Below are 25,899 nucleotides of genomic sequence, written 5' to 3' on the forward strand. Positions count from 1 at the left end.
GATGTGATGGTCAGATAAAAAAAAGACCAACACTCACCTGGTGCTCCAAGTCACTTAACACGACCCCCTAACTGCACGGCTAACTGAGCTCACCGGCTAACAGGCGCTACAGTTAGCAGCAGTTAGAGGTTTCTCTGGTGAACCGCTGCCCTCTATTTGTTCAGAGTATAAATTTAACAAATTGGTGAGTTCTTACATATTGCACCTTTAAATAAATACAGTTTGTGGGTATATTTCTTTTAGTTTTTTGCATTTTAGAGTCTGCAAAATGTTCAGGAACATTGGTCATGCAAGGCAAAACATTAATAAAAATGTACCCACACCAACAAGGCTCATCAAACTAAACAAGAGATTAAGAGCAATGTAGGTCCCACATTATAATTACCATCATTAATAAACGGGTATTGTGCAGTTAATTAAACTTTAGTTAATAGTTATTTCACTTTAAACAAATATATAAATGCTTTGTTAACAATTCATTAACAATAGTTTATTCCCAAAGTTGCAGCTGATGTTTATAATACATCATCTACAAACTTATAAATCATTCGGATGCCCATCATAAAGCTGTAGCTGATGTTTGCAAAGGTTTGGTGAGCATTTCATCGTTTGTTAACAGTGAAATAACTATAAACTTAAGTTTAATTAACTATAAATTGAACATTTATTCAAGATTATTTGGTTGTTACGAAAATACCCTTTTGTAATTTATGAACTTCTTATTTGTAATTTAAAAACTACAAGATAAAACAATGAATTCATGTCTTGAGTTATACAGTATTTGAAAACATTGCACCTATAAGAGCTAAACTCTCAATTTAAACCTCTGTATTTTATAAATTACATTTATAAATGTATACATTTCTGTATTTTACTCCATTGGTGATGTAGGATACAAGGTGAAGGTAAATACCAGCCACCCGTGTAACATTTCCTCGTCACAGACAGGCGGATAGTAAGACGGAAGGAATCTGAGAGCGAACAAGGTGGCGGTACAGAGGAGTGAAAGGTGAAATGAGGGTGCACGGGCCCCCGCTAGTTTCCGTACAGTCAGACCCGCCACTGCAGAGGAAGGCTCTGACAGTGAGGTGTCAGAAATAGCACCAAGGCTAACACCTCACCTCTTGCTTATTAATGCATCGCTCTCATAGCTGCCTACCGATCACACACACACACACACACACACACAGACGCAAACACAGCGCAGTGCCACAAGCAATGTAACATACATCAACAAACTTTCGCATAGCACAGTCACACCGGCGAGACTGGCGAGCACACATCTCACCCACAACACACACCTGTGCAGGGACACACACACACACACAGATACTCTACATTGTCAGATCAATATTGCATTACTGCAGTATGTTCTCTTCAGAGAGGTTACAGTGATAGGTGAGGGGTGTGGGTAAAAACTGTCTCTTCTGTCTGTACAGTGGCCAGACACACGGGGCAGATCTGAGGAGACTTCACAGCTCTGACAGCCAGTTTCACCTTCTGGCTTCAATGCTGTCGCTCCTCGGTCTCCTCCAAGAACTCTACCCGGGGCCTATGATCATCTATACAGCATCTGTAAGGTTTAGAGAGGTGTGTGTGTGTGTGTGTGTGTGTGTGTGCGTGCTGGTGGCTGATATTTCTTTAGATATTGCTCGGTCTCAGACAGCAGAAAGCCCTTTCGTACGTTGGATGACTATGGATTTTGTATTTTCTATTATTTACCACCAAATCTACAGCACTTTTAGTTCACTGTTTTTTATTTAATTAAAGGTTTGGTTCATTTGGATTAGGATTAAGGTCAGTCATTTGAACAAATCAGTATAAAGTTTCGGTGGTTTCGTCCTGATTTGTTCCGAATAAGTTAGAAAACTTCCGCGAGTGCATGTTTTTTTTTTTGCACGCCCCTCCAGGTTTGTACACGCACACGCAAGGACCTGGGGGAGTGGAGTCCTTGATGCCGACTGAAGCCCCAGCTTTTCCATTTAAACTGTATCATTAAAACGGGCAGAGAGGCGAGGGAGACGGCCCCTCCACACCTCATAAAGTGTGAGTGCCATGCCAGGCGAAGTGCCACGCACCGCTGCGTTTACGGCGAGCCAAACGCACTTTTTTTTTTTTTTTTTTTTTTTTTTACACACCTTGTCCTCTCCCTCCCTCCCTCTGTCTCTCAAATCGCTTCCGTGGCTATCTGTTTATATCATATTACTCACTCTCTGCTTTCTCCTACTTTTTCTGGTTTTGCCCCTGCTAAGTATTGACCGGCATTTCAACTGCCCCCCCTTCAGATGCCTCACTCTCGCTCTCTCTCTCTCTTTTTTTTTTTTATGTCAAATTTCTCCAACAAGGAGTTGGAGCGTAACATTGAAAGGGTATAATCAATGGAAAAGCACCACTTAGGGAGCCCATTTGATGCATACTGTAGGGCAGAGTTGATTCAAGGGTGTGGATTGAGTCAAGCCTCATTTCGTATCCTCCCCAATTAGTCATCCAGCTTGTGCCCTCTGTAACCCCCTTTTCTGGAGAAGCACGGGGCCAGACGGGCTCTCGTTTCACACTAAACTATGGATGAGTTAATTTTTTTTTTTGCCCTCTCAATCCCGGCGCTTTTTCCTGCAAGAAGATAGAGCCATTTCTATTTTTTTTTCACTCCCCCTCCTCCTGCTTCTCACCTTTTTCTGTGATAAGCCCAGGCAGACTCCCCTCTCCCCCCTAACCTCTACATCTCCTTCTCCACCTCCTCCTTCACTCCCTCGCGCTCGCACCTCTCCAACTTTTTCCACCCGTCCGCCCATTTTCCCTCCACTATAAATCTCTACCCAAATCCTACTTAAACCCGCATCAGCAGCTGTCCTTAAAACTCCATTATCTACAATTACTTCAGCATTAGGGAGCCGGAGCACACCTGCCCCCACATAAAAGTGCCCTCGCCTAAAAATATTAAACCTGCCCAAAAGGGATTTGTGGTGTTTTTTTTTCCTCCTTTTTTGTTGTACCTGCGGTGAGGCTTTGAACCAAAAAATGAAAAATAAAAAATGCAGCCAGTCTGAGTTCGTGCTCCTGATTACTGGGTGGGTGTGTGGATGCGGGCTGCGTGCACAGTATTTAGATGGGTGGGTTTCCCAGCGTGATCACAGGTGGGAGGTCACTGGCCTCTGCCTGATTGGAGGAGAGTGCCGACGGGCTGGAGCATGCGTGTGGTCATTTGCATGTGAGCCATTGACATTGCTACAGTGTTTTTTTTTTCAGGGGTTTCTGATAAAGCTAAGCAATAATGACGCCTATCAAGCCACTATGGACACAAGCTGTTTCCTCGGGTGAGGTGTTGGAGCCTTTCTGTGAGTATCAGTCAGGAAACAACCGAAATGTTCTGATGATGCAGTTAGGTGCGGAACAAAAAACGTTCATTATATATAAAAAAATAAAAAATAAATAGGACCTAACTCAACTTAATTATGTTGATGAAGGTTCTCAGTCATCCAGTTCATGGTAATTCTGAGCGGAAGAAACTCAGAATCGACTTAATTATAGAACAACCTTCACTGAACGCTCTTTTTAGACTGAATTAACCCAAGTGTCCCTCATCAAAATATTTAATACATCAATAAAAGTTATAGTTAATTCATCTGGTTTCTCATTAAAGGACAGGATTAAAGGGTCATCATTACTGTGAAACACGATGATGGCGAGGTCAAAGTTTGTTAGTTTATAAGTTTGTTATGTTGTATCAGCTGCAACAAGTATATATGTAGATATATATCCGTCTGATATATAATATCTTTTTATGGCTATTATGTCAGGTATTGTTTTATGAATACAACTGACAAACTTGTTTTCATTGGTGAGCTCGCAATATACGTACGGTCAATGGTGATTGCGAGAGGAGCGTCTGTTCGCTGCACTGCTCGCTGAATCGTTGCTGCTCTTTGGCTCCGTTTCCCTCGAGGAAAAATTCTAATCAAAATCAAATTTCACCCTTGTTTTTGCTACGAGCAGGTTACAAGAACTGATCTGGTAATTAGGCTTGTAAGGACGCGGGGTTTAGTGGTCAAACATGCTAATCAGGCTCCGACAAAAAGGAAACGGGTTCGGGTGTTTGTGGTCACCGTACCACCGACAGATGCCAGAGGAACAAGCCAATTTGGGGGGCGAACTCGCACAAAATATGCTGGTGTTGATGATCCTAATAATGGTCCTTATGTGTACGTGCGTGTGTGTGTGTTTGTGAGATGTGTGGAAAATGCTGTAGGGGTTGTAGGGTGAGGAGGGAGGGTGAGGAGGGAGGGTGGGGGGGGAGCACGGTGCGAGTGTTGGTAACAGACACATAGGGAGGCCGGTCGGCGGGGGCAAGGAGGAGGAGGGTGGTCGAGCGGACTCAGCTGTAGGTAGCCTGATCTGCTCTGATTGACAGTGATGGCAGATAAGGTGCTTGTGGAGAAGGGAATGTGAGCAGAGCTGCAGGCAGAGATAAGGGCCAAGATTAGCGCCCTGCCACGTCACACACAGAGAGGCAGAGAGGCCGAGTCCAGCGGAGAGTGAAAGATTGAGATGTTGACGCCGAAAGGTATTGGCTACAGTGAATACAATGGGCAACCAAGAGTAAAGACTGAGTTTATTGTATGTATGTGTCTGAATGAAGACTCTCTCGCTCTCCCTCTGTGTGTGTGTGTGTGTGTGTGTCGGTTGTTCATCAGACCGTGTCCCAGGTAGCATGCACTCACACCCTGTTGAGTGGAGGCAGCTCAGTTGGATGGGGGGGCGGGGGGGGCTTCAAGGAGGAGGGCAACTAATCAGCTCATAATCCAAGCGGCTGCCGTTTCCAGGGCAACGCTGCCGTACGTTCATGCGTGGCAAACAAATACACTACCCCCCCCCCCCCGCTTTTTTTTTTTCCCCGTCTCCCTCTTTACGTTTCTCTCTCCCACCTCTTTTCTCGTTCTCCTTTGCTTTCGTCCTCTCAACCCCGTTTCTTTCACCTCCAGTTCTTTCCTTCTGTTCCCTTCCTCCTCTCCTCTAAAAAGCCTCAGTCCCTTCCACCTAACCCCCATGAAAACAGACTCGTATATCTCCCTCTCCTGCTAATTTGCTCACCTCCTCACTGTCAACACAACATCCATCCGTTCTCCTCTCTGCGTCTTTACTCTTTCACTGCAGACGTCTTGTGCTTTATATTCTCACTTCCTGTCTCTTTAATTTTGGCCTCCTCGCATTTCCTTCCCCCCCCCCCCCCGTAAACACAGACCCCCCGTCATCCCTCTGCTTTGCCTCTGCTCTTCACTTTTTTAATTTCCTTTTTCTCCCCCTCCTTCCCCTCACTCTCTCTCTTTTTTTATTTCATCTCTTCCTCCCTTTTTTTCCTGTAAACACTCTTGTCTTCACCCCTCCTCCCTCCCCTCGTGCCAGGGGGTCCAAGGTTGGTGTATTTGTGCAATGATGTTGGAGGCCTTGATGATCACTCTCTAGGAGATGATTATGTGGTCAGGGCCCTGCAGCCTCCTCTCCTGCCCTGCACTGCTGGAGCTCTGCTCTGCTTCTGTGTGTCTCAGTGTGGCTGTGTGTGTGTGTGTGTGTGTGTGTGTGTGTGTGTGTGTGTGTGTGTGCATGGAAGTGCACACCATGTGGATATAAGATCATGTGCTCATTTGTGTGTGTGTGTGTGTGTGAATGTACAGTTCATCTTCCTCTCATTAATCCACTGATATATGCCGCTAATTAATACGCATGTAAGGACTGTTGTATTACTTGCCATAAAAAAAAAAGCACGCCTCCTGCAGACCTTAAAGAATGCATGCATATTTCATGTATTAAACATGTTTAATTTCACAGAATGGGGATTTAAATATTGATGAACGGTGCTCGTCCTGCACATCATTTTCTGAAGAGGTCGCCTGCGCGTTGGTTTGCCTGTTGAGTGTGCGTGCAGCCTCTTTGTCTAAGTCTGCGTCGGCCACATGTCTTTCCCCTCGCCGTCTGTCTGCCGCGGAGCTGAGCGCTCCTCTGGAGCAGCGATGTAAATAACACATAACTGTAAATAAACAACACGTAACGGTAGCACTCGCTGGCTCTGTTTGCTCCCTTGCCGCTGTCTATTTCACCATCTTTTTCTCTCCTTCTTTTGACCTCTATCTGCTTTTTTTCCCCCTTCTTCAGTCTCCCTCCAAACTGCCGAGCCCCACCCCAAAAGCAAACACAGATGCCCGGAGCCCCTGGCATTTTGACTAGCTGCTATATTTTTACCAGAGCGGGGCTGTCTGATTGCTCTGGTGTAAGTGCGAGAGAACTGCCGGTCATGGTGTTCCAGCCAGCCAAATCACCCTCTATCTCTCTCACTCACCGCTGGAGCAATGGCCTGACTGCGCTCATCGCTTTCACCTAGGAGCACAAGCAGAGGTTGGGCTGCGCCTCCATGCCACAGAGACAATCGATTGCTTTCATAAAATAAAATGGTGGACATGAAAGGAGCTTGATAAATGATGGGCTATTTGGCCCTAATTGCAACCCTTTAAAATGTCTCGGTGATGATTTGAGCGGGCTTCGACTGAAGTTACCGAGATCAAAGTGAAGAGAGAAAGATTAAAACGCACTGACTGGCTGCGTCTTAACTGCATGTCTCCGACTCGTGACCCCGCATGGCCTCCAGCTCGGAGGAACGGCCGATATTCTGCACCTTACAGCCAAATAAATCAAAGTCTCCACGGAAAGCTGTCTTATCACGAGTTACGCCAGTTCCTGGATCCTGTTGCAGTTAATCATCATCCCTCAACCTCAGCCTCATTACGGCTTACTAGCTCTGAATAAACATGGAAGGATGGTAGTCGAAGAAAAAGTGAGAGTCGCGGCTGTTGGAAGCTCATAAGCAGCGCATTTAGGGGAGGCAATCAAAAGGAAGCATTTAAGTGTCAAACACATGCGCTGCAAACACAAGCAAGCCAAGAGAACAAATATTAATAAAGACAGATGACAGAAAAAAAAAAAAAACGGGTGTATGATTGGTAGAATTGGAAGGTGGTGTGTGTGTGTGTGTTGGGGGGGGTGATGGAGATAAATGGGGTTAGATCAAAAGGAGCCATTAGGACGATGGAGGGGAGCAAAAGAGTGGGGGGGGGGGGGGGGGGAGAGCGGAGAGCCGGTGCTGGTCTGCCAGGCATCCCCTGAGCCGACTCAGAGACGATGTTTAATCAGGCCTGTGAACCTACGAGACTGAGGTCACCCCGGCACACTCATTAGACCTGATGGGAGCACTGTACCACGACAGATGAGTGCAATCTTTACTCCGTTCATCCATCTCTCAAAACACACACATATAATCACCTCGCACCCCCTCGCGTGGCCCTCCCCGTCCTCTCTCCCCCCCCCGAACGCCTCATCTCTTCACCCCTGTCGACTGTGTCTACGCGTGTGCACGCAAGGACGCGGATCTGCACATACTTACACTCTTTGTGGCTTCGGCCGTTACGCGCTGCACGTAAGCTATAGTTGGGCGAGGGCCAAGGATCTCCAGGAAAGATGAGCCTCAGAACTGATAAAGTGGACAAAAGGAAATGACTCTGTAATGGATGGCAGGAGGCTTGTAGGGAACAAATAAATACAAGGCTCCAAATGTGCCATCGGATTAATAGCAGTCAGTCGTCCAAAAGCTTCATTTGCCACAGCTCACCCTTAAATACATTTGTAAAAAAAAAAACAAAAAAAAAAACTAAGCACGATGTTTAATCAATGCCGTCTGCCACCTGGAAATGGCGGTTACTCCTCTCGGACCAAACGTGTTTTAGAGTCGGGGGGGAGTTGATAAGGGTTGGATGGGGGGAGGGGGGGGGGGTGTTTGCTGAAGCTAAGCACACAGTCCTGTATGCTTCCCTCCACCTACATTAAGGAGCAGAGATTTATTACCATGCAAATGACAATCCACGGCGCATGCCAAGGAGTTAATTACATGCCAACCTATCAGAGGAGTTACATGACAAAATAGATTTGGCATTGGCAGATTAGGATGGAATCAGGAGGAGGAGGAAGAAGGGGAAAAATAGAGATAAATAGAGAGGAGGAAAGGTGTTTGCATCGGTGCTGTGTCAATTCCAGTTGAGAGCGTTCCAGTTGTCGGTCACAGCATTTTCAGAGATTGTCTGGACGCACACAAAACAGCCCCAGAAAAATAAACATCAGACAGGTTAGCCTGCAGTATTGTTATTGCATCCAGTATTACAAAGAAAGACAATAAGTATATTGTCTGTCTTTTATTGCCTCTGTTGCCTCTCCCCTCACTCCACCAGCCCGCCAGTTGGAAATATCCAAACTGTTTATATTACAGCACTTCTTTTGCTGAATGTTGGTTATTGAAACTGGCAAGGATGAGAACTGTCAATATAATGAGACAATATTCACACCCCGTGCACTCGGTATACAATACAGAGAAAACAGCGTTGCGCAGACATCCCAGAGCAAACAAGGATTTCATTGCCATTGTGCAGAAAGGAAACTTACCTCTGCAAAAGAAAAGAGAAGAGGGGGAATAAAGAGTACTTTATATTTCTCTTACGGGAAGAGCGGAGAATGTCCTATAAATCCTGATCGTGACAGCCGTGTAAATATTTATGTTCACAAGCCAGACTGAGACTAACAGCAGAGGACATTGTGACTGGGGAACTGGGAATGTAGCCTACCCTGCTCGGCGCATTAACTCAATATTCATCTTCCTCCCTCGCTCTATTTCTCCCAGTATCTTCCCCGCTGCAGACCACACATGTATATTCATTACTGACCTCTGACTGTCTCGACTGCGGAAGCCGCGAGCCCTGAAGGCCGGCGTGACGGCACCGTGACGCCCGTCACGAGCGCGCAACGGCGGCTCAATGAGAGGCTTTTGTGTGTCGCAGAAAATGAGAGGTAATGAATGCGGATGCGAGTGCGAGCTGTCTGGAGCAGGCCGTTTGTATCTTTGTTTGCTTCACTGTTGATCTGCCAGCTCTCTTTACGGCAAGTGACTTGTGCTGTGGGTGGACGGAGGAGGGAGGTGACAACATGGGAGAGGACATGACTCGGTAGGCTGCTGGGGACGCTGGGGGGGAATCTTCCAGTGGATACTCCGGGGTCGGCGGGCGACAGAGAGGGTGGCAGTTGGTGTCAAAGCCGCTTTTGTCTCATCTTTGTTTCAAAGTGTGCAGATAGGTATCCTAGAGGATAGGACAGCGGCTTTGTGAGGATTACAACGTATAATTTACAAGCAGTTGTAATGGTGTTGATATAAGTAGAGAGAGATGTCTGGAAGGCTTGTGTGAGGGGCTGGGTAAAGTCTGAAATGATCTGATAACAGTGCCAACATAATACCTGGGTTTCCGTACCAATGACACATTCTTTCGGCACTTCACATTGAAAAAATAAAGATGTGTTTTATCTACGGTCCTCGACTTTGTCCAGGAAAGGCACATTGTTAGAGGATTGCTGTTAAATTATGTACCTAAATGATGCACTCTTTGTCCCCAGAGGATGAATCCTATTGACTCTAATGATCCCCCTGACTTTTCCTCGACCACCACCAGCAAGCAGACATTGTTGTGTTTTACTGTTTAAAATATAGAATGAATTGCCATAAAATGTGGCGAACACATTCACGTTCCCCGCAGGATGAACCCTACATGTGTGGGATACTTCCCGCTAACATGCTGTTAGGTAAGCTTAAAAAGAAAGTGAGAGTTTTGAGTATGTCTTAAACAAATACTATGTGAACTGCATACTTTTTCTTGTGCATGCTAAGTACAGGACACTACACCAGCATACATATCCCACAATGCATCGCAGTAGTGGGAACCACGGAGATAACATAACAGACAATGGCGGACAGTGACGACGGCAGCGCCTGTATAACATCAACGACGCTTAAATAAGTGTTAATACAAGGTGTCACTTTGTTTGGGCGATACATTTTTTTATTTTATTCTGTTTACTCACATAAAAGTGTGTTGAATGACAGCGCACCCACTGAATATGTAGCGCACGGCAGGCTGTTTCCGATATATTGATTGTCATGTGTTGTGTGCATGTTGGCATGCAGACGGCGAGCCTTGCTGTACACTCTTTGTGCTTCGCTTAAGAAATGCAGGCAAAAATCTCAAATGCACAGTTGCGCCGTATAAAAACTTTGTCTGAATTAAAGACAAATCCAAAAAACAGCGTAATTGTTATTCACATCAGGAAAAAATCTTGTCAAACGAGTGAGCCGAGACAAGAAATCTGACGGAGCAACTTTATGAGACATTTTGGTCACTACACAAAAACATTACAAGTTTGGGTGTCAAACCCAACCCTATATGTGTGTGTGTGTGTGTGTGTGTGTGTGTGTCCTTCTGTGTCTTAGTGCAAACATTATTTCTTCATTACCAAGGCAGGAATTTTGAAAAACAATCCAGTATGTATAGTTAGTGTTGGCAGGATGTTTGCGCCTTGCGTGTGTGTGTGTGTGTGTGTGTGTGTGCGAGCGTGGGAGAGAGAGAGAGACAGAATACGTCTATATGTGTGTGGGAGATGAGGGGACTGCTGTGGCCGCTGGGAGACAGGGGGTCTAACGAGGATGTATGGCTGTTTCAAAATCCATCTGCAGACATTTTTCTACCGTCATTCACTCCTTCTGTCTCCCCACAACACACCTCATCCCACCTCTCCACACACACACACACACACACACACACACACACACACACACACACACTCCAACAACAATCCTCTGTGTGCCATTACGTCCACTATTACAGCATTCTCCCAGAGCTGACAAATCGGAGGCGTGCCTGGAATCCAGAGCTGCAGTGGCCCGAGCCTCGTCTTAGCCCCTGTAATGGAGGTAAAACCTTTATCAGTCTTCTAAGCTGCCCGGGTCCTATCTCTGCCTTACCTCCAGGTTATTTAGATCCACTTTGGCTTCAGAAAAATCCAACGTGGGAAAGGTCTCGCTATCGTCTCATTTCTTTTTTTCGTTTTTTTTCGCAGCTGATTAATTAGCCGATAGTCTAATTTTCATTTAAGAAAAGGGGGGGGATGTATGTAATGATTGAGCTCCGGCATAGGTCTCGGCGCTCAGAATAATAGTTAAAGGTATAACGATAAGACACGAACAGCCAAAGACACTCTGAGGGATCTTATAGGAGAGTATTTAAACACAATGTTATGGAGCTGCTTCAGAGTAAAAGCAGATTTCGCCTTAAAACAGGTCATCTTTATTTTTGGAGTGTCTGAGTTTCCTTCTATTTACATCTTTCGGTGCAGCATTTAAATTGGCTTTTCTTGCAGTGCTGCAGGTGTTTTTCGACTGATGCGAGAGAGAGAAAAAAAAAAAATCAATGATTGACAGCCTATTTGTTGTCAAATGATTGCAAACCCCATACATTCAATATATCGCTCTCTGAGCTTGTGTACGAGCAGGAATATACGTCTGCATTTATTTTCAGTTTTCTTGGATTGCTCCCGAATTGGAGCAGCTGTACAATGACACCCCCTCAATGTGCAGCACGGTTTGTTTTGTTCTTTTTTTTTTTTGCTAAAATTATCTGGATGGAACAAAATCTTTAAAAGCATTTTTCAAATCATCAGCTGCACCCTCCCCCCCAAACACACACACACACACACACATCTGTGAAGCTCCTTTAGTACCTGATGCCATTTTTAGGATCGGCAGGAACAACACTTGGCAGCCGAGCCCTGTTCTCTCATTTCACCCACGGAGTTAAATAGGAAAATTAGAGCGGAGTGCAAACTGTTTAAGTCATTCATGTCAGTGTTTGAGCAGGTTTCGTGGTGTTTTCAGGCAGGTTTGACAGCTCAGACACTTGTTGATGTGCGCTCATTTAGTCAGCTGCTTAGTTGTCCCCGAACGCAGCGTGGACTGATTTGGAAAAGTGAAACAAAAGCTTTCATAATGCACATTTACATGTAATTTATGTTTTTCCTTTTCTTTTCTTTTTGCAGTGTGAAAGTTAAGTAAAGCCAATTTACTTATCTCGTGGCGTAAGCTGTTTTCACCCGCCAGCATATCTCCTTCCAAATACCTTATGCAAACGTGAATTGACAGACTATTACCATGTAAACAGAAATTACACAGACTGCAACACTGACAGCAAATTGGATAAAGCGCTTACTTGACCCAGCTTCACAGCTCCTGCCGCGTATCCCGACTATATTTCGGGTGCTTAAAAATTAAGCCGCGGCTGTTATTATTAATTTGCTTAGATGTGAGAGGATAATGTTTGTGGTAATGCTTGTCTCTATCAACATAATTCGAATAAGTACATGTTTTTTGATAAATAAGTGCAAAATATTCTGAAGCTTGAAAAACTAAATGTGTTTCGATCGATTACATATTTGACTAATTTCATCTCCAGGTAGCACCGGGCCAGTTTCCACAGTACGAGCGGAAACTCGGTGAACAAAAACAGACCCACGGTGCACCGACGTACACTACATACCCGAGGACACGCAACACTGCACGCACACAATGAATCCTTTTTTTTTTTTGGGAAGGTATTTCAACAACCCAAGTGGCACTTGGAAATAGAGAGGATTATATGAAAGGTCTGTAGTTGTTTACCTGTTCACTTGATATAGCTGAAAATATCTGCAAATTAAATTTCACAGTCTGCACTTAAACCTCAGCTAATCCAAATATTGAGCTGAGGAGCGCATTTTAATTAAAACACTGGGATCACAGCACAGAACTAGTCTGATTCGGGTGAAAGGTAAAAAAAATAAAATATCGCGCCGGAAGACGACGGCATCATCCACATCAGACGGAGAGTCCTCCGAATCAATAAGCAGCGAGACGGGCTGATTTGCATCTACTGTACAAACACGATCGGTCTCTTTTACTGTTTGGGAAGAGGAGCGCCGCGCCTCTCATTACTCATAATAATGCAAGTTAGCATATTTTATCAGCCAAAACAATGCAATCCGATTAAAAACAAATTATGACAGCGCTGTTTGTTCGGAGGACTAAGACATTAGGCCAACTTATTCAGCTCAATTACTGTATGACTTGTCTGGCTTAACGAATGAAATTGTCGGAGACCAAAAACTGTCGGTATTTGAGATGAATAACTCGCACGGGACTAATTTGTCATATTGAGTTTCTTCACGATCTTCTCGTCTAACTAAAAAGTCAGCATGCAGCGCTAGATTAATGGCGACTTTTTTTATGCCAGATACAAAGTAATAAAAGCAAAAAATGCAGAGACGTGACGTCTGAAGGTGATTTATGGTCACACGTTGCACTGTTTTGGTGCAACAACTTGCCAGTGGTAATAGGTACCCGGCTGCACCTTCGCTGGGTGATGTCATTGTCACCGATGGGCCCCGGGGTCATCTTGTTGTGTCGACCTCACAGCTCTTCTGTCTTCTCCCTCCTTATCTGCTCTCCCTGGTAGCTGTCTAATCCACCTTCCTCTGCATGTCTGCTTGCCTCAAACTTCTTTGTTCCTCTTCTCCTCCCTTTGATCCAAATAGAGGACGAAGACAGACGGAAGAATAACAGCTCTTCTCGCTCTTTGGGCAAATGTCAGCGTGGAGAGGCAGCACACCTTGCCTGATATTACAGTTTTCGCCAGATCTCCCCTCGCCTTTTTGCTCCCTCTCCTCTTCTTTCATCTCCTTCTCCTCCTCCTCCTCCTTTTTCCACCAGACAGTTTAGATTCATTTCTCTCTGATGGCTCCATCTGAACCTGGTGGGGTATGGGAGGGCAACAACAGAAACAATAGCGGAGGGCTTTCCTGAGGTCTTTCACAGATGCCAGGTTGAATCAAACAATATCAGCATGCAAGTGAATCACCCCGGACGATAATGTAATATTTGTCACGCGCGGTTCATGTCTTCACATAGACATATCCCTGCACACCACACAGGCGTGCACACACACACACACGCACACACACACACACACGCTCAGCCTCTCAAGCCCCTAAGCTTCTTGCACCCCTGATGGGAGACAGTGCCTTGCTGGTAGTGGTGATAAAGCATTTCCAGGCTGTTCTGCCCAGCCCTAACCTCCTGCCTGTGTCTCTTCCTGCTCCACAAACCCAAGCCCCTGCTGGTTAAACCTATCGATCCCCACAGCCACACAGCTACACCCAAGACAAAGCCTCTCTCTTCCCTGCTCTCTCTCCCTCCCTGAGTCAGAGACAAAGCTGAATTTTCGTCCATGTTTATTCCCTCTGGTGTGTCAGCACTGAGGATTTGAAAGATTTCCTGTTCTGATGTCAGCATGCGAGCATGCGTGTCTTGTGTCGATCATCAGTACGGGTCTGAGACATTTTTTTCACCGATGCATATGTTTGCTCGCGCACATGCGTGTCAGTTTGTGATGGAGGGCCGGGTCCACGTCCGTGCCCTCAAAGTCAGCTTGCAATTAAAAGGCGGGGGGGAATGACTGTGTTAAAATGGCACTTAAGGAGCCCGGAGCTCAGCTGGCTAGACCCATTTCTGTTAGAGTGGCCGCTGACGACTCCCAATTCTCTCAACCAATTATCTGAGCACTCATCTATGCACAGCGGGGCCACTCCCCTCCCTTGACCAATCAGAGACCTGAGTGCCCGAGGTCAGTCACCATGGCAAATCAGTCCGGCGTCCCAAAACAAACTCAAAGACAGTCTGGGGGAGAAAAAATGTGAAATTTGGGGTGTTGTAATGTCAGCAATGTTATCACACAAGCCTCGTTGAATAAACAACATTCCATTCCAAATTATTGCGGAGACTCAAATTGATGGGTGGCGTAAATTTACAAATGAATCCACTACGAAGTGGCTCTGCAGCGTCACTGTCCTCCCCTGAATCCACCGGTCTTTATCTTTTCCTGGGGTCGAGAGTCCTGGTTGGAGCCATTGTGCATCACCTCAGTATTGTATGTATTCCAGATGTATCCATCTGTCTCGGCCCGGTAATGATACTTCAGAGCTGCTGAGCACGGAAGACCTCCTCCTTCCCCCCAACAAATCCAAAGCTCCTGTGCTAGCTAGCGGTGTAGCTGCACGGCTAACCGAGTCAACCGGCTGCTACAGTTGAGCTCAGTTCACACCACCAGATTTTAGCCCTGATCTTTCACTCGCCAATGGTTTTTGGAGATCACTGTTAGAAGAAAAACCCAGATCAGCGGCTAAACGGCGTGCACTCCTGTGAAGGACGATTGCTGTGTGAAATGTTTAGAGCTGTTTTGGGGGAGCCAAAGCTCCTGTGCTAGCTAGCGGTGTAGCTGCACGGCTAACCGAGTCAACCGGCTGCTACAGTTGAGCTCAGTTCACACCACCAGATTTTAGCCCTGATCTTTCACTCGCCAATTGTTTTTGGAGATCACTGTTAGAAGAAAAACCCAGATCAGCGGCAAATCGGCGTGCACTCCTGTGAAGGACGATTGCTGTGTGAAATATTTAGAGCTGTTTTGGGGGAGCCAGGAATGAGCCGAGTCCGTGCATCCTAATCCATACTCTAACCTGCATTTGTTTCGTTTTCTTCCTCATCTTTTCGCTGCAAATCAGCGCCCGAACAACTCAGACCCCCCGTCGCTGATCAGTCATGTAGCGTGCAAACCACAATGTCCATAAGTCTCCAGACTTCAAGGCACAAAGTTGCGTGGCGTGAACAGGACAGAGATGTGACAACTTTGAAAGTCCTGCTGTGTGACCAAGCCATTAGCAGCAGTCATTGACTTCAGTGTTACAAGAGAAAGGGTCCGTGTTGAAAATCAGCCCCCCCGATACTTTCATTTAGTCCCTAACGAAAGGGTTTAGCTCCTGAATCCACTGTGAGTTTTTTTTTTTTTCCTTCCTGTGAAGGGCTAATGAAAACTTGGTTGACTGAAACTTTTCCAGTTCACCAAACTAGATCTACTATAAAAAGTAAAACGTTGTGCAGGGGGTAGAACTGAAAATGGAACCAGAGTCAGAGCCCGAACTAGGAAAGCCGAACAACAACTGGAATTTACAAATGAACCAGAACTAAACGAGAAGTAGAAACATTGCAGCCACCATGGGAGCTAGAAACAAACAACTGCAAGTTAAATTACAACTATAATTAGAACTGGAATTTAAACAAAAATGGAAATAAAATCACTACAGGAGGTACTGAAACATTAACTAGGAATGAAACTACAAGTTAAACTAGAACTAAGACTGCTTCTACGATGCAGAACTACTCAGATAGAACTAGAACTAGATTGTATGCCGGCAAATTACAATTCAGTCGAATACTGACGAATTCAGTGTTTTGGACCACTGGATGTGTTCAGCTAGGCTCACTCCAACTAAAAACACAGAGGAAACAGATTGTGTGTTTTATTAAAGTAGATGTTTTATGAGCCCTTCTTTTGTTAAAGATGGATTACATTCTAGAGAAAGTAGCCGCATGATTGATTGAGGTGTTATTAATCCAGTGGCTCGTGTGTCCGGTCTCACACAGAGGTGGTGTTTCTAAATGTAAATTACTTGAGAGTTGATAGACTAAACCAGCTATGGAGAAAACAAGAAAACAGGTTGGAGTTCACAGCTGAGAGCCCATGGCGAGCTGTCAGATCAATAAGAAGCTTCCACATCATCTCCTCGCTTATAGCATGTGAGAAGCACACCCACTCGTGTGCAGAGAGCATGTGTGTAAGCGCTCACATGCGCCGTACACTGTCATGCAAATCCTGAAACATTTGAGGGGTTATTTCCACATTATATCTAGGGCATCCATTTTATTGGAGGCCTGGAATTAAAACTTCATCCACTGGCGAAGAGGGTTCTGTGAGTGGCAATAATTGAGGGAATATTGCCTGTCTCGAAGAGCGAGCCACGCTTTTACGTGAGGGCCCAGAAAGTCATTTCATTTTTCTGCCCATTACTTTTTTCCTTCTTCGTCTTCTTTTTTTCTTCTTCTTCTTCTTTTTTTTTTTTTTTTTTTTTCTCCTTTTTTTTAATCAAAGCGATGTTGAGCTGGTGCTTTGAGACTGGGGGATAGAGATGGAACATGTGTGGCGGCGACGGCGGCGGTGGCGGTGGGGCAGATGGGGAAGGAACGGGGGGGGGGGAGAAAAAAAAAAAAGGCACGGAGAGATGAGTAGGACTGATGTGACCGAGGGAATTACCTGAAAGAAAGATGGGGAAAAAGAGCGGGGAGGGGGACGTTGATGGGAGGGAGCGGGTGCCAGCATCAGAAGAAGATGGGGCGAGAGTGATATATATGTCAGAGTTGTGTGTGTGTGTGTGTGTGTGTGTGTGTGAGACTCTCTGTGACACTCTCCCCATCTCATCCCACCCAACATGCCTCGCCCCGCTCTCTCCACTCCTTTCCCATCCACTTTCACCCCTTCCTCTCCTCCTCTCTCGCCCCTTCTCCCCCCTTCTCCCCCACTGTTTACGCTGACAGTAATTTGACAGGCCTGGGGTTGACAGACTTGAAGCCGGCAGGGTAAGCGATTGTCAGGCCTGGCGTTGTTGGGCAGCTGCTGACTGGCTGAGGAGCTGGCAGTGAGATCGGGGGAAAGCTGCGACTGGCCAGGGGGATTGATGGGGAGGCGAGGGAGAGCTGTCGCTACAGTGATGCGATGGAGTGGGATAGACGGCCCTTGAGAGGCCCAGAGGGGGGTTCGGGGGGGGGGTGGTGTTTGCAGTGCAACCTCAGCTCAGCCCCAAGACGTGCCACCTCTTTGATTACTACTCTGCAATCTTCTACAGACAGGAGCGAGACACCTCTCATACCTCGGCCTTCACGCAAATACTTTTCCCATCAGTCATCAAACCGCACAGGCATATGGACAGTTGCGGTTTTCTTATTCATTTATTTATTTATTTTCGACCACATATCTGAGCCCAGGCTGGATTGAGTAGATACTATCTATCCAGGCGTAACGACAGACAACCTCACCATGAAAATACGGAATGAAAAAAAAAAAAAAGAGTAGGATTGTTTCAGCAGCTTGTATCCGCTAAGCCCCGTTAGTCACACCCAGTTAAGACTATCTGGAGAACAAATAAATCAATTAAAATGAAGAAAACAAGCAACAACAACAAAGAAAAACATTTTTTGTGCCAGTGAAGGAAGAGATAAATAAAGTCAGGTTTTTTTTTTGTTTTTTGTTTTTTTCTTATGGAGTTGAAAGGCAAAGCTAGGTGTGGGGAGCAGAGTGCCAGCTGGACCCGGTGATGGGGAGTCCCCCGAAGGGTTCGCACGTACTTATGTAACCCGTTGAGATACAGCCAGGTGGGCACACACACACACACACACACACAAACGTACACACACGTATATACATACACGGGACACAGCGGATAATCTGCGGGGTCCAAGCGTTACTCATACACATTCATGCGGACTCACACTAGTAGCATACACAATGCAGCAGATGCCAACCTGGCTTGACTTCACGAGTGGACAAACAATCTAAACACACACAAACACACACACACACACACACATGCATATTGTATACACATACATGCGCACACTTACACACACACGGGCACTCTTGGCAACCTCAGCAACCCAGAGGAAATCAGCATTACTTAGGATTAAAACAAAGGGGCCTAAAGCTTTGACGTGATGCGCATGTTTTCTCATCCATCCTAATCTCTTTTTCTTTCTCTGGCAGTCTGCAATCTTTATGGCTTCCTTCTCTTTCTCGCTCTCTCTCTGTCCTCGCATCATCCTAAACCAGCACTAGTTGTTGGAGCGAGAGGAAAGGGCTCAACTTGTTTTGCCGTTGACGTCAATGTGTTTGTAAAATCGTGCCACGAGGTTTTTTAGTCGAGATTCAAAAAGACTGCGGCTCATAAAACTCACTCAGGACTAAACTATGTAAGCTTTCACTTCAAATAAGGAAAAGGAAAAAAAAAATACCAAGCACACAGTTACGTGGTTTTTATCCGCCATCAGCAATAACCCAGTACGGCTGTACCTGTGGACACATCAGAGGGGTTTATGGGATCTTTATTCCTGATTGCACCCTTGTGAGCTGACAACGGCATAAATCTCAGCGGTGCTTTAAGCAGCAGCATATGCAGCTATGAAATGCTCAGGGAGGTTGTTACAGTGAAAAAGAGGGAGAGGAAAAATCTCCCTTACATCAGTCCGGCCTACGTGCTTCTCCGGAGACTCTCCCCCAGCTTCTACACTGCAAAAAAAAAAGAAAAAAAAAAGTCTATATGAGATGTTATTGAACTGCATTTGATCATTAAACCTTATCGGTGTTGAAATGAGTGAACCAATTGGGTTGCAGGGTGACATAACTCTAGACTTCCAATGCAATCACTTCAGTGGTTTCAAGGATTTTATCCTGTTAAAAACTGACAGGCTGATCATCATCAAACCGATTATTAGATTGGAATTACATTGAACTTTCTTTCTGCCCCGTCAGAAAGTTTAAAATTGTTATGTAGAGTCGCTCCATTTATTCCTAGACGTAACTCAATAAGAGCGTTTATTTGAAGGTAGGCTGTTTGCTTTTGTAACCGCACTCATCTCTGCTATAGACCAAACAGCCGTTATAGGCACACAGTCGCATCCTCATGTCGAAACAGCTGAGCAGGTCGATTGTCAGCGACACCCGAAATGGCTAATATCACTCTTCTCAACACATCGTGACCCGGACCATCACCGTACGATCACAGATTGGTTAGGTTTAGGCACGACAACGACCGGGTTAGGTTTAGGAAAACATTGTGGTTTGGGGTTATAATATCTTCTTCTGTATCTTCTGGTACAAATGTACCTACGTTACCAACGTAACTTAGGTTATAGTATGACGCAGCGGCTACTGAATGAAAATCCTTTGCTTGTTTAACCCGACTGTCCATTCCCAACCTCCTGGGTTTTACTCTCTTAACTTTTCTGCCTCCAAATTCCATGTTTTTGAGCCATAATAACTACCACGGACGCTAAAGGGTCACCGCCGAACAACAAACCTAACTATGGGTCGCAAGGTAGCTGCTTTCACTCTCACTTCATCTGTTTAGTTACAACAACTCCTGCAAACCGATCATTGAAAAGCCAAATGGTTCTCCAGTCATGTAATGCCATGAAAACCTATTTACATACTGTATTAAAATTACATTTCTTAGTAAATTAACAATGACAAGTTACTGTAGCTAATGCTTGATAAAGAATCATAACTGGCACATGAAGTGTGGTTTGTATTTAAAATTAGGTTGAAGAACTCATCTGCCCTTTGCTTTTAGGACAACGACGCTGTGTTGATTGTGCTGTGATGAATCACTCGTTAGGGAGGACATTTGCTGCGGCGTACAGACTGACGCTAGTCAACACCGTCATCACTTTGGCTTGTCCCAACCTGCACCTGCTGCTCCTTCACTAAACAGAGCTGAAACCTATTCCCATCCCTGTCTCTTAATCAACACTGAAACGTCAAGTAAGGCTAACTCATTTTGGCAGAGGTGCCAGGGCCCCATGTTAACATCCTCCCCAGTGTTCAATTGAGCAGAATTCCTCAGGCCTTTATCCCTCCCTTACCTCGCCACGTCTCCTTGCTTTGCTCACCAAAAGCATTTTCTCATATGAGCCTGTCATGAAAGCACGGAGGGGGGAGAAGGTAGGCGAAATGTTGTCAAACAAAAGGTAGAAAGGGACTCTGGATTTTGAAGAGTTTGCAACAGAAATGAAAAAAAAAATAAATAAAAATATAGAAATAAATGTATCAGCTCGGATTCAAGGTGGTTCTTCCAGCAAGATTGCTGTATCTTTCGGGAGGGAAATGGAGACATGATCGCACTAGAAATGGTGAAACGAATTATACATTATTTAATTAAATCTCCATATATTCGTTCTTGCTCATCTATCGGACGGTCTCTCCTCGCAGTGGTGTTTCTTTAACGAGGACTTTTCTGTAATGGACCCTTAACGAGGAGTGAGCCTCCCTGCCTGGCCCAGCATCTGTGCTCTGCCTTGCTGGGTAGATTACGGCGTGCTTCAGCCAAAGTGCCCATCACCACTCCCTTGCAGCCTGTTACTCCATCCCTAATCCAGCCTGCCGAGATGCTGCACTTTCTCGACTCTCAGGCCATATGCTCACCCAAAGATCAACTGAGATGGGAGGGTGAAGAGGCACAGCTTGAGCCGGCTGCTTTCTGACTTTAGGGTGCGAGCTTTTTTTTTCCAGGGTGAGTGAGCTCTTCCTCGCTTTCCTTGCGAGTCGCTCTCGGTGAGGGGAGAGAAGGAAGGCGAAGGCTGTTAATTCATGGCAGCAGATGGAGACGTCAACTCTTATTGTTCTCCTGTGCGAAGTCTGAACAGGACTGGTAAGCCACTGTCGCTAATCACAGCCCTGCACACGGTCCCAAGTTGATATGGTGATTACTGGGGATATGGAGATGTCTGACATTATGGATCCTGCATGCTGGGAGACCAGACTGGGCTCGGGGCTTCAGGGAGCCTACTGGGAAGCAAGGCTGCTCTGGGGCACCGGTATAACCTGGAATGCGGAGCCTGCTCCTATGGAGGGCAGCGGGGGAGAGGCTGCCACAGACCCACCAGTGAGCTATGACCTTTCCATAGCCTCTGTCTGATCTGGTGTACTGGTGAGATGTACAGCCCTTGGAGGAACAGCAGAGGAGGGGAGGGGCAGGAACAAAGGTAGAGATGGAACAAGAACGGAGAATGAGCTGAGGATGATGAAAGCAGGCAAATAATAGCAATTGACCAACGTGCAGGTAGCTATAGCATAAAGAAAATAAAAAATATGCTAATATATAATATTACCATAATATTTTAGTGATTGTCTAGTCTATATATTTTATAGAGGAAATATATTTTATGGGAAAAAGTGGTTATCAAGCCCATGGCTAGTTAGTTAGCATGCTAACTTCAGCAGATATCACTGCAACACTATACACTTTAACTTTAACTGTCCTGTTGCGGCTCTCAGCGCAGCAACAATTAATTCCCAGTGATGAGGTAAATCTCATCTCATCTCGAAAACCGGGATTACGAATATACAGTTTCATCTTAAAATAAAAAGCTGGGCACTGTAGCTTTTGAAGAAAATACACATTTGGTGCTCTCACACTTAAATCCAGCAGCAGGATGGTGGACGAGAGTTGAATTCAAAGCCACAATGGACATTTTGGAGCAAAGGTGATGCTTCGACAACAATACAGGTCTTTCACTGAGACAGAGATATACATGGATTCATCGCGGACTGGGATTTGTTGGTGATTAAAAAACAGTACTGAACATCGCCCAATGCACAACATATTAAATGCACTCTATCTGAAGCACTATGCAGCTTTTTCACGAATCTAAATACAGATTTGCAAGGATGCACACTGAGATCAGCTCTCTGAAGTTGAATTGTGTCGTCTCTTCCGTTGTCGTTTGAGAACAAATTTCAGCTCTTGTGAAATCGTCGGCACTCATCTTGTGTTCAGCATCCTTGCCTTACACTGGGGTGACTGAGTTTGAGCACCTAGCACAGCCTATTAGCTCTTTGCGGCTCACCATTTGTTTGTCTCTAAATAAACAGGACACTCTGACTGGGAGGTCAGACCTGGGAATGCAGGCAGTGTCAGCTTCCATTACAGCTCCCCTCTCCTTTGCTGCACAGCCACTCGGTTACCTGGCCCGTATCCCTTTCTTAGGGAGAAATTCTCACTTTCTTTGTCTCCATCGTTAAATCTCCCTCCCATCTAGTCCCTCCCTTTACTCTTTCTGACGTTCTTTCTTCCTCCGTTTTTATCTCGCTCTGTTCATCAAGTCATGTTGAGATGAAGAAATCCTCAGATGATTGCAGCACTTGCGTTGGAGGAGAGCATTCAAAAGTGTGTGCGGGTGGGGGGCGTGTGCGGGGTGGGGGGGGGCGGGTATATGTGGAACATTTTTAAAGATTGAAAGGTCAGGATGGTAAATTGCCTCTCTGTACATGAGTCTCACTAGTCCTTTGACTATAATGTGTAGGATTAATCCATTCTTCTGCCCTTTGTGCTCACAGCGAGCAAGAGACTGTGTTATATGTGATGGGCTGATTTTTGGAACATTCTGTGAATGTTTTCCCCTCCCTCCTAAGTGCTCTTTCAAAGAGTAGGCTTTTCAAAGCTAAAGCAAAGAGAGATACTGCTTTGAAAAGGGCTTTTAAAGAAAAAAAGGTGAAATGAAAGTCTGTGTTTATGTCGGCGTTTGATTTTTTTTTCCGCAAGAGAAAAATATCAGTTCGGAAATACGGCTGTAAATGTATTCGAATACCATGGAGATGCATATGGATGGGTCTCTTTTCTGCAGATGCTCCTGCATATGTTTTTTTTTCTTCCCTCTCACTTTCCTGCGAACGACCGAGGCTGATATCTGTGGTGGGCTTCATTTTCATATAATTGAATCGAGGCCCTTCCCACTGCGAGGCAGGATTTGGTTAAGCTGAAAGTCCTCCTTGACTGCTGTTACCTCTGTGCAGATTCGGTTACAGCTGTTACCACAGCAGCAGCCTGCCAGGGCCTGTCTCCGCGGATACCTCCCCTAATTACTGTGTTTATTGGAAATTAAAGATATACCAGCTAATGAAACGCGGCAAACATTACCGCCGATGCAATGTCATTAATTCTAGCCTGGCTCCCATCTCCCATGTGAGGCAGAGGCGGAAAGAGGTGCTGCATATTAGCATAAATATGAATTTTAGTCAGCTGGAAAGCACTTGAATGAAGAAAAAAAAAATAATGAAAAAGGTGTGTTTTCATTTCCCTCTTTATTTTCAGGATCTGGATAAATAAATAGATGATGGTGGACTGGGCAGAGGAAAAGGAAGTGGATGCAGATAACATTGTGAGCTTCTCTTTGTATACGGCCACTGAGCTGTATGGATGCTGTCGGGAGGAGGATTTGGAGGAGGGGACGGGATGACCGCCTAGTATCAAACCAAAACCTGTTAAAGAACCAGCCGGTCCGCCATGTCAGTGCCACGTTTTGTATGAAAAAGTACACGTCGTTGGTCAAATTAGCAATAATAAATATTCAATGTCTAGTTAGCATTTCAAAATAAACCTTGCTGAGCAACAATCAGGTGATGGTCACAGTTTGATCAGGTTTTTTTTCAATTGGTTAGGTTTAGGAAAAGATCACAGTTTGGGAAACAATCAACACCGATTGGTTTCCCACAGGGAATGAACCCTAAACTCCTCTGTGAAAGTTGTATATTTGACACATCTGTCCCCGACCTCCTCCCTACACAGACTTTATCAATCTTTACACTAAACTCATCTTTTAATCTCGTCATTATCGTCCCCTGCTGGTACTGCACCTTCATAAAAGTGTGTTCTAAGCGAGCCAAAACATGACATTGACATGGTATCCTCTCGTGGATCGGCAGGTCTGTTTTTTGTCTTTGGACTGAGACATCTGTGTTTGCACCCACCAGTTATGCCCCCCAACCCTCCCTCTCCAAGGCAGCAGAGAACACATATAGGCTGAAGTGCATATATCATAAACACCCTGGGGTCCCAGGAGATGGCATAGAGCTGCTGCCTGTTTGGGTATTGGTAGCAAGACTTTAACAAGTCTATATTTATGCCTGTCAGCTTCACAGCACAACGGTTTTTTTTCCCTTCGGCTGCTTGGGTATATTTTGCATGTGATAATTCCCTTTATGTTAACTTCTGCATTTCGCTGTCTCGACTGTTAACAACTTTAATCTTTAAAGTCTTTAAATTCAAATTCAAGAGCCGTGAATGAGTGTTGGTGCCTCATATTTTGATGCAGTTCTTTGTGTTGTGTGTCCAGAGCGGACCATGCAGTCTGAAAGTGTGAGCATCTACTGTGTGGGTCTAAGCTACTGCTTGCTGTTGACTGTCATGCCCATTGCCTTGTAGCCCCCGTTTAATTCCCAGCCTGGATCCTTTACAGCACTGTTTTAGTGCTCTATCCAATTGATGTTGATGCTCCTATGGCTTGGCCTGACAAGGCTATCGACCTCCTGCTCCAATGCACTGCATCTTCACTGATTTGGAAGTCGTTAAACTGCTATCTGCATTAGCAGAACCCTGTTTTTTGTGTTCGGAGGAGTAAATAGTACAATAATCAACGACACAGACATGCAGCGAGGCGGGGTGTAGATAAACTGGAAAAAAAAAAAAAAAAAAAAGACATTAGATGGTTACAGCCTTATTCTCTCCTGAATGATCTAATTTCTGTCTTGTTTTTTGGATAATGATGTTTATAGACTCTGTATTTTCTGCAATCAAGGGACACAGCATATGAAGAATCAACCGTTGAGAGCTTTTAGCATTTCTAGCTAATTAGCCGACGAGGACCCATCATGCCCCATATCTGTTTAATGTGTGTCCTCCTGCCCACCCGCCTTTTACTCTCAGGGACTTTGAAATGACAGGCTTTTTAGTTTCCACCACTCCGGTCCATTTGCAGTAAAGCTTGTTCATTCGCGGGTCAGCGCGGGTCACCAGACGGGCGCCTCTCACGCACTCATACGTATGCAAGACTTACACACACATCCGCACTTTGGGGAATATTAGGTATAAGGGCAAGGTTGTTACTGTAGGCAGCACATTAACAAGATGTTCCACTTCCCTCTCTCTGGCTTTGCTGTTTGTATGAAAACAGCCCCGGTGCTCCCCCGTTCACGCTCTACCCTCTCTTTCCACCTAAGGCTGCCTCATTTTTCTCTGCTACTCCTCACATGTTTTCATTTGCGTGTTGCTACAAAGAGAAAGAGGAAAAAAAAAAAAGCCAGGTTTGTGCCAGAGGAGCATCAAAGACGCGGGGAGAGAGGAGAAGAAAGCAGGAAAGTGTTTTTAGTGTTCTTGTGTGTTTTTTTGTTCTTTTTCCTCTCTCCTTGTGAATAGTGCCTCCCCAGAGATCAGGGCTGCTGGAGTGTCATTCAGAGTGGACACAGGAACTCTGGGGACTCTCCCTTTACTTCCAGGGAAAACTTGTGAAGAACTTTTTTT

The 25,899-nt window shown here is 45.3% G+C and overlaps 1 protein-coding gene and 1 long non-coding RNA gene across 14 annotated transcripts in view; one reads left to right on the forward strand and one right to left on the reverse strand.

The window, feature by feature from the left end:
- LOC115580860 (uncharacterized) overlaps positions 1-25,899 on the reverse strand; it is a 272,388-nt gene that overhangs the window by 87,698 nt on the left and 158,791 nt on the right. The window lies entirely within an intron of this gene.
- The window catches only part of celf6 (CUGBP Elav-like family member 6), a 151,000-nt gene that overhangs the window by 22,572 nt on the left and 102,529 nt on the right, over positions 1-25,899 (forward strand). The window lies entirely within an intron of this gene.

This window comes from Sparus aurata, chromosome 4 (genome assembly GCF_900880675.1).
Source record: "Sparus aurata chromosome 4, fSpaAur1.1, whole genome shotgun sequence".
Classification (NCBI taxonomy): domain Eukaryota; kingdom Metazoa; phylum Chordata; class Actinopteri; order Spariformes; family Sparidae; genus Sparus; species Sparus aurata.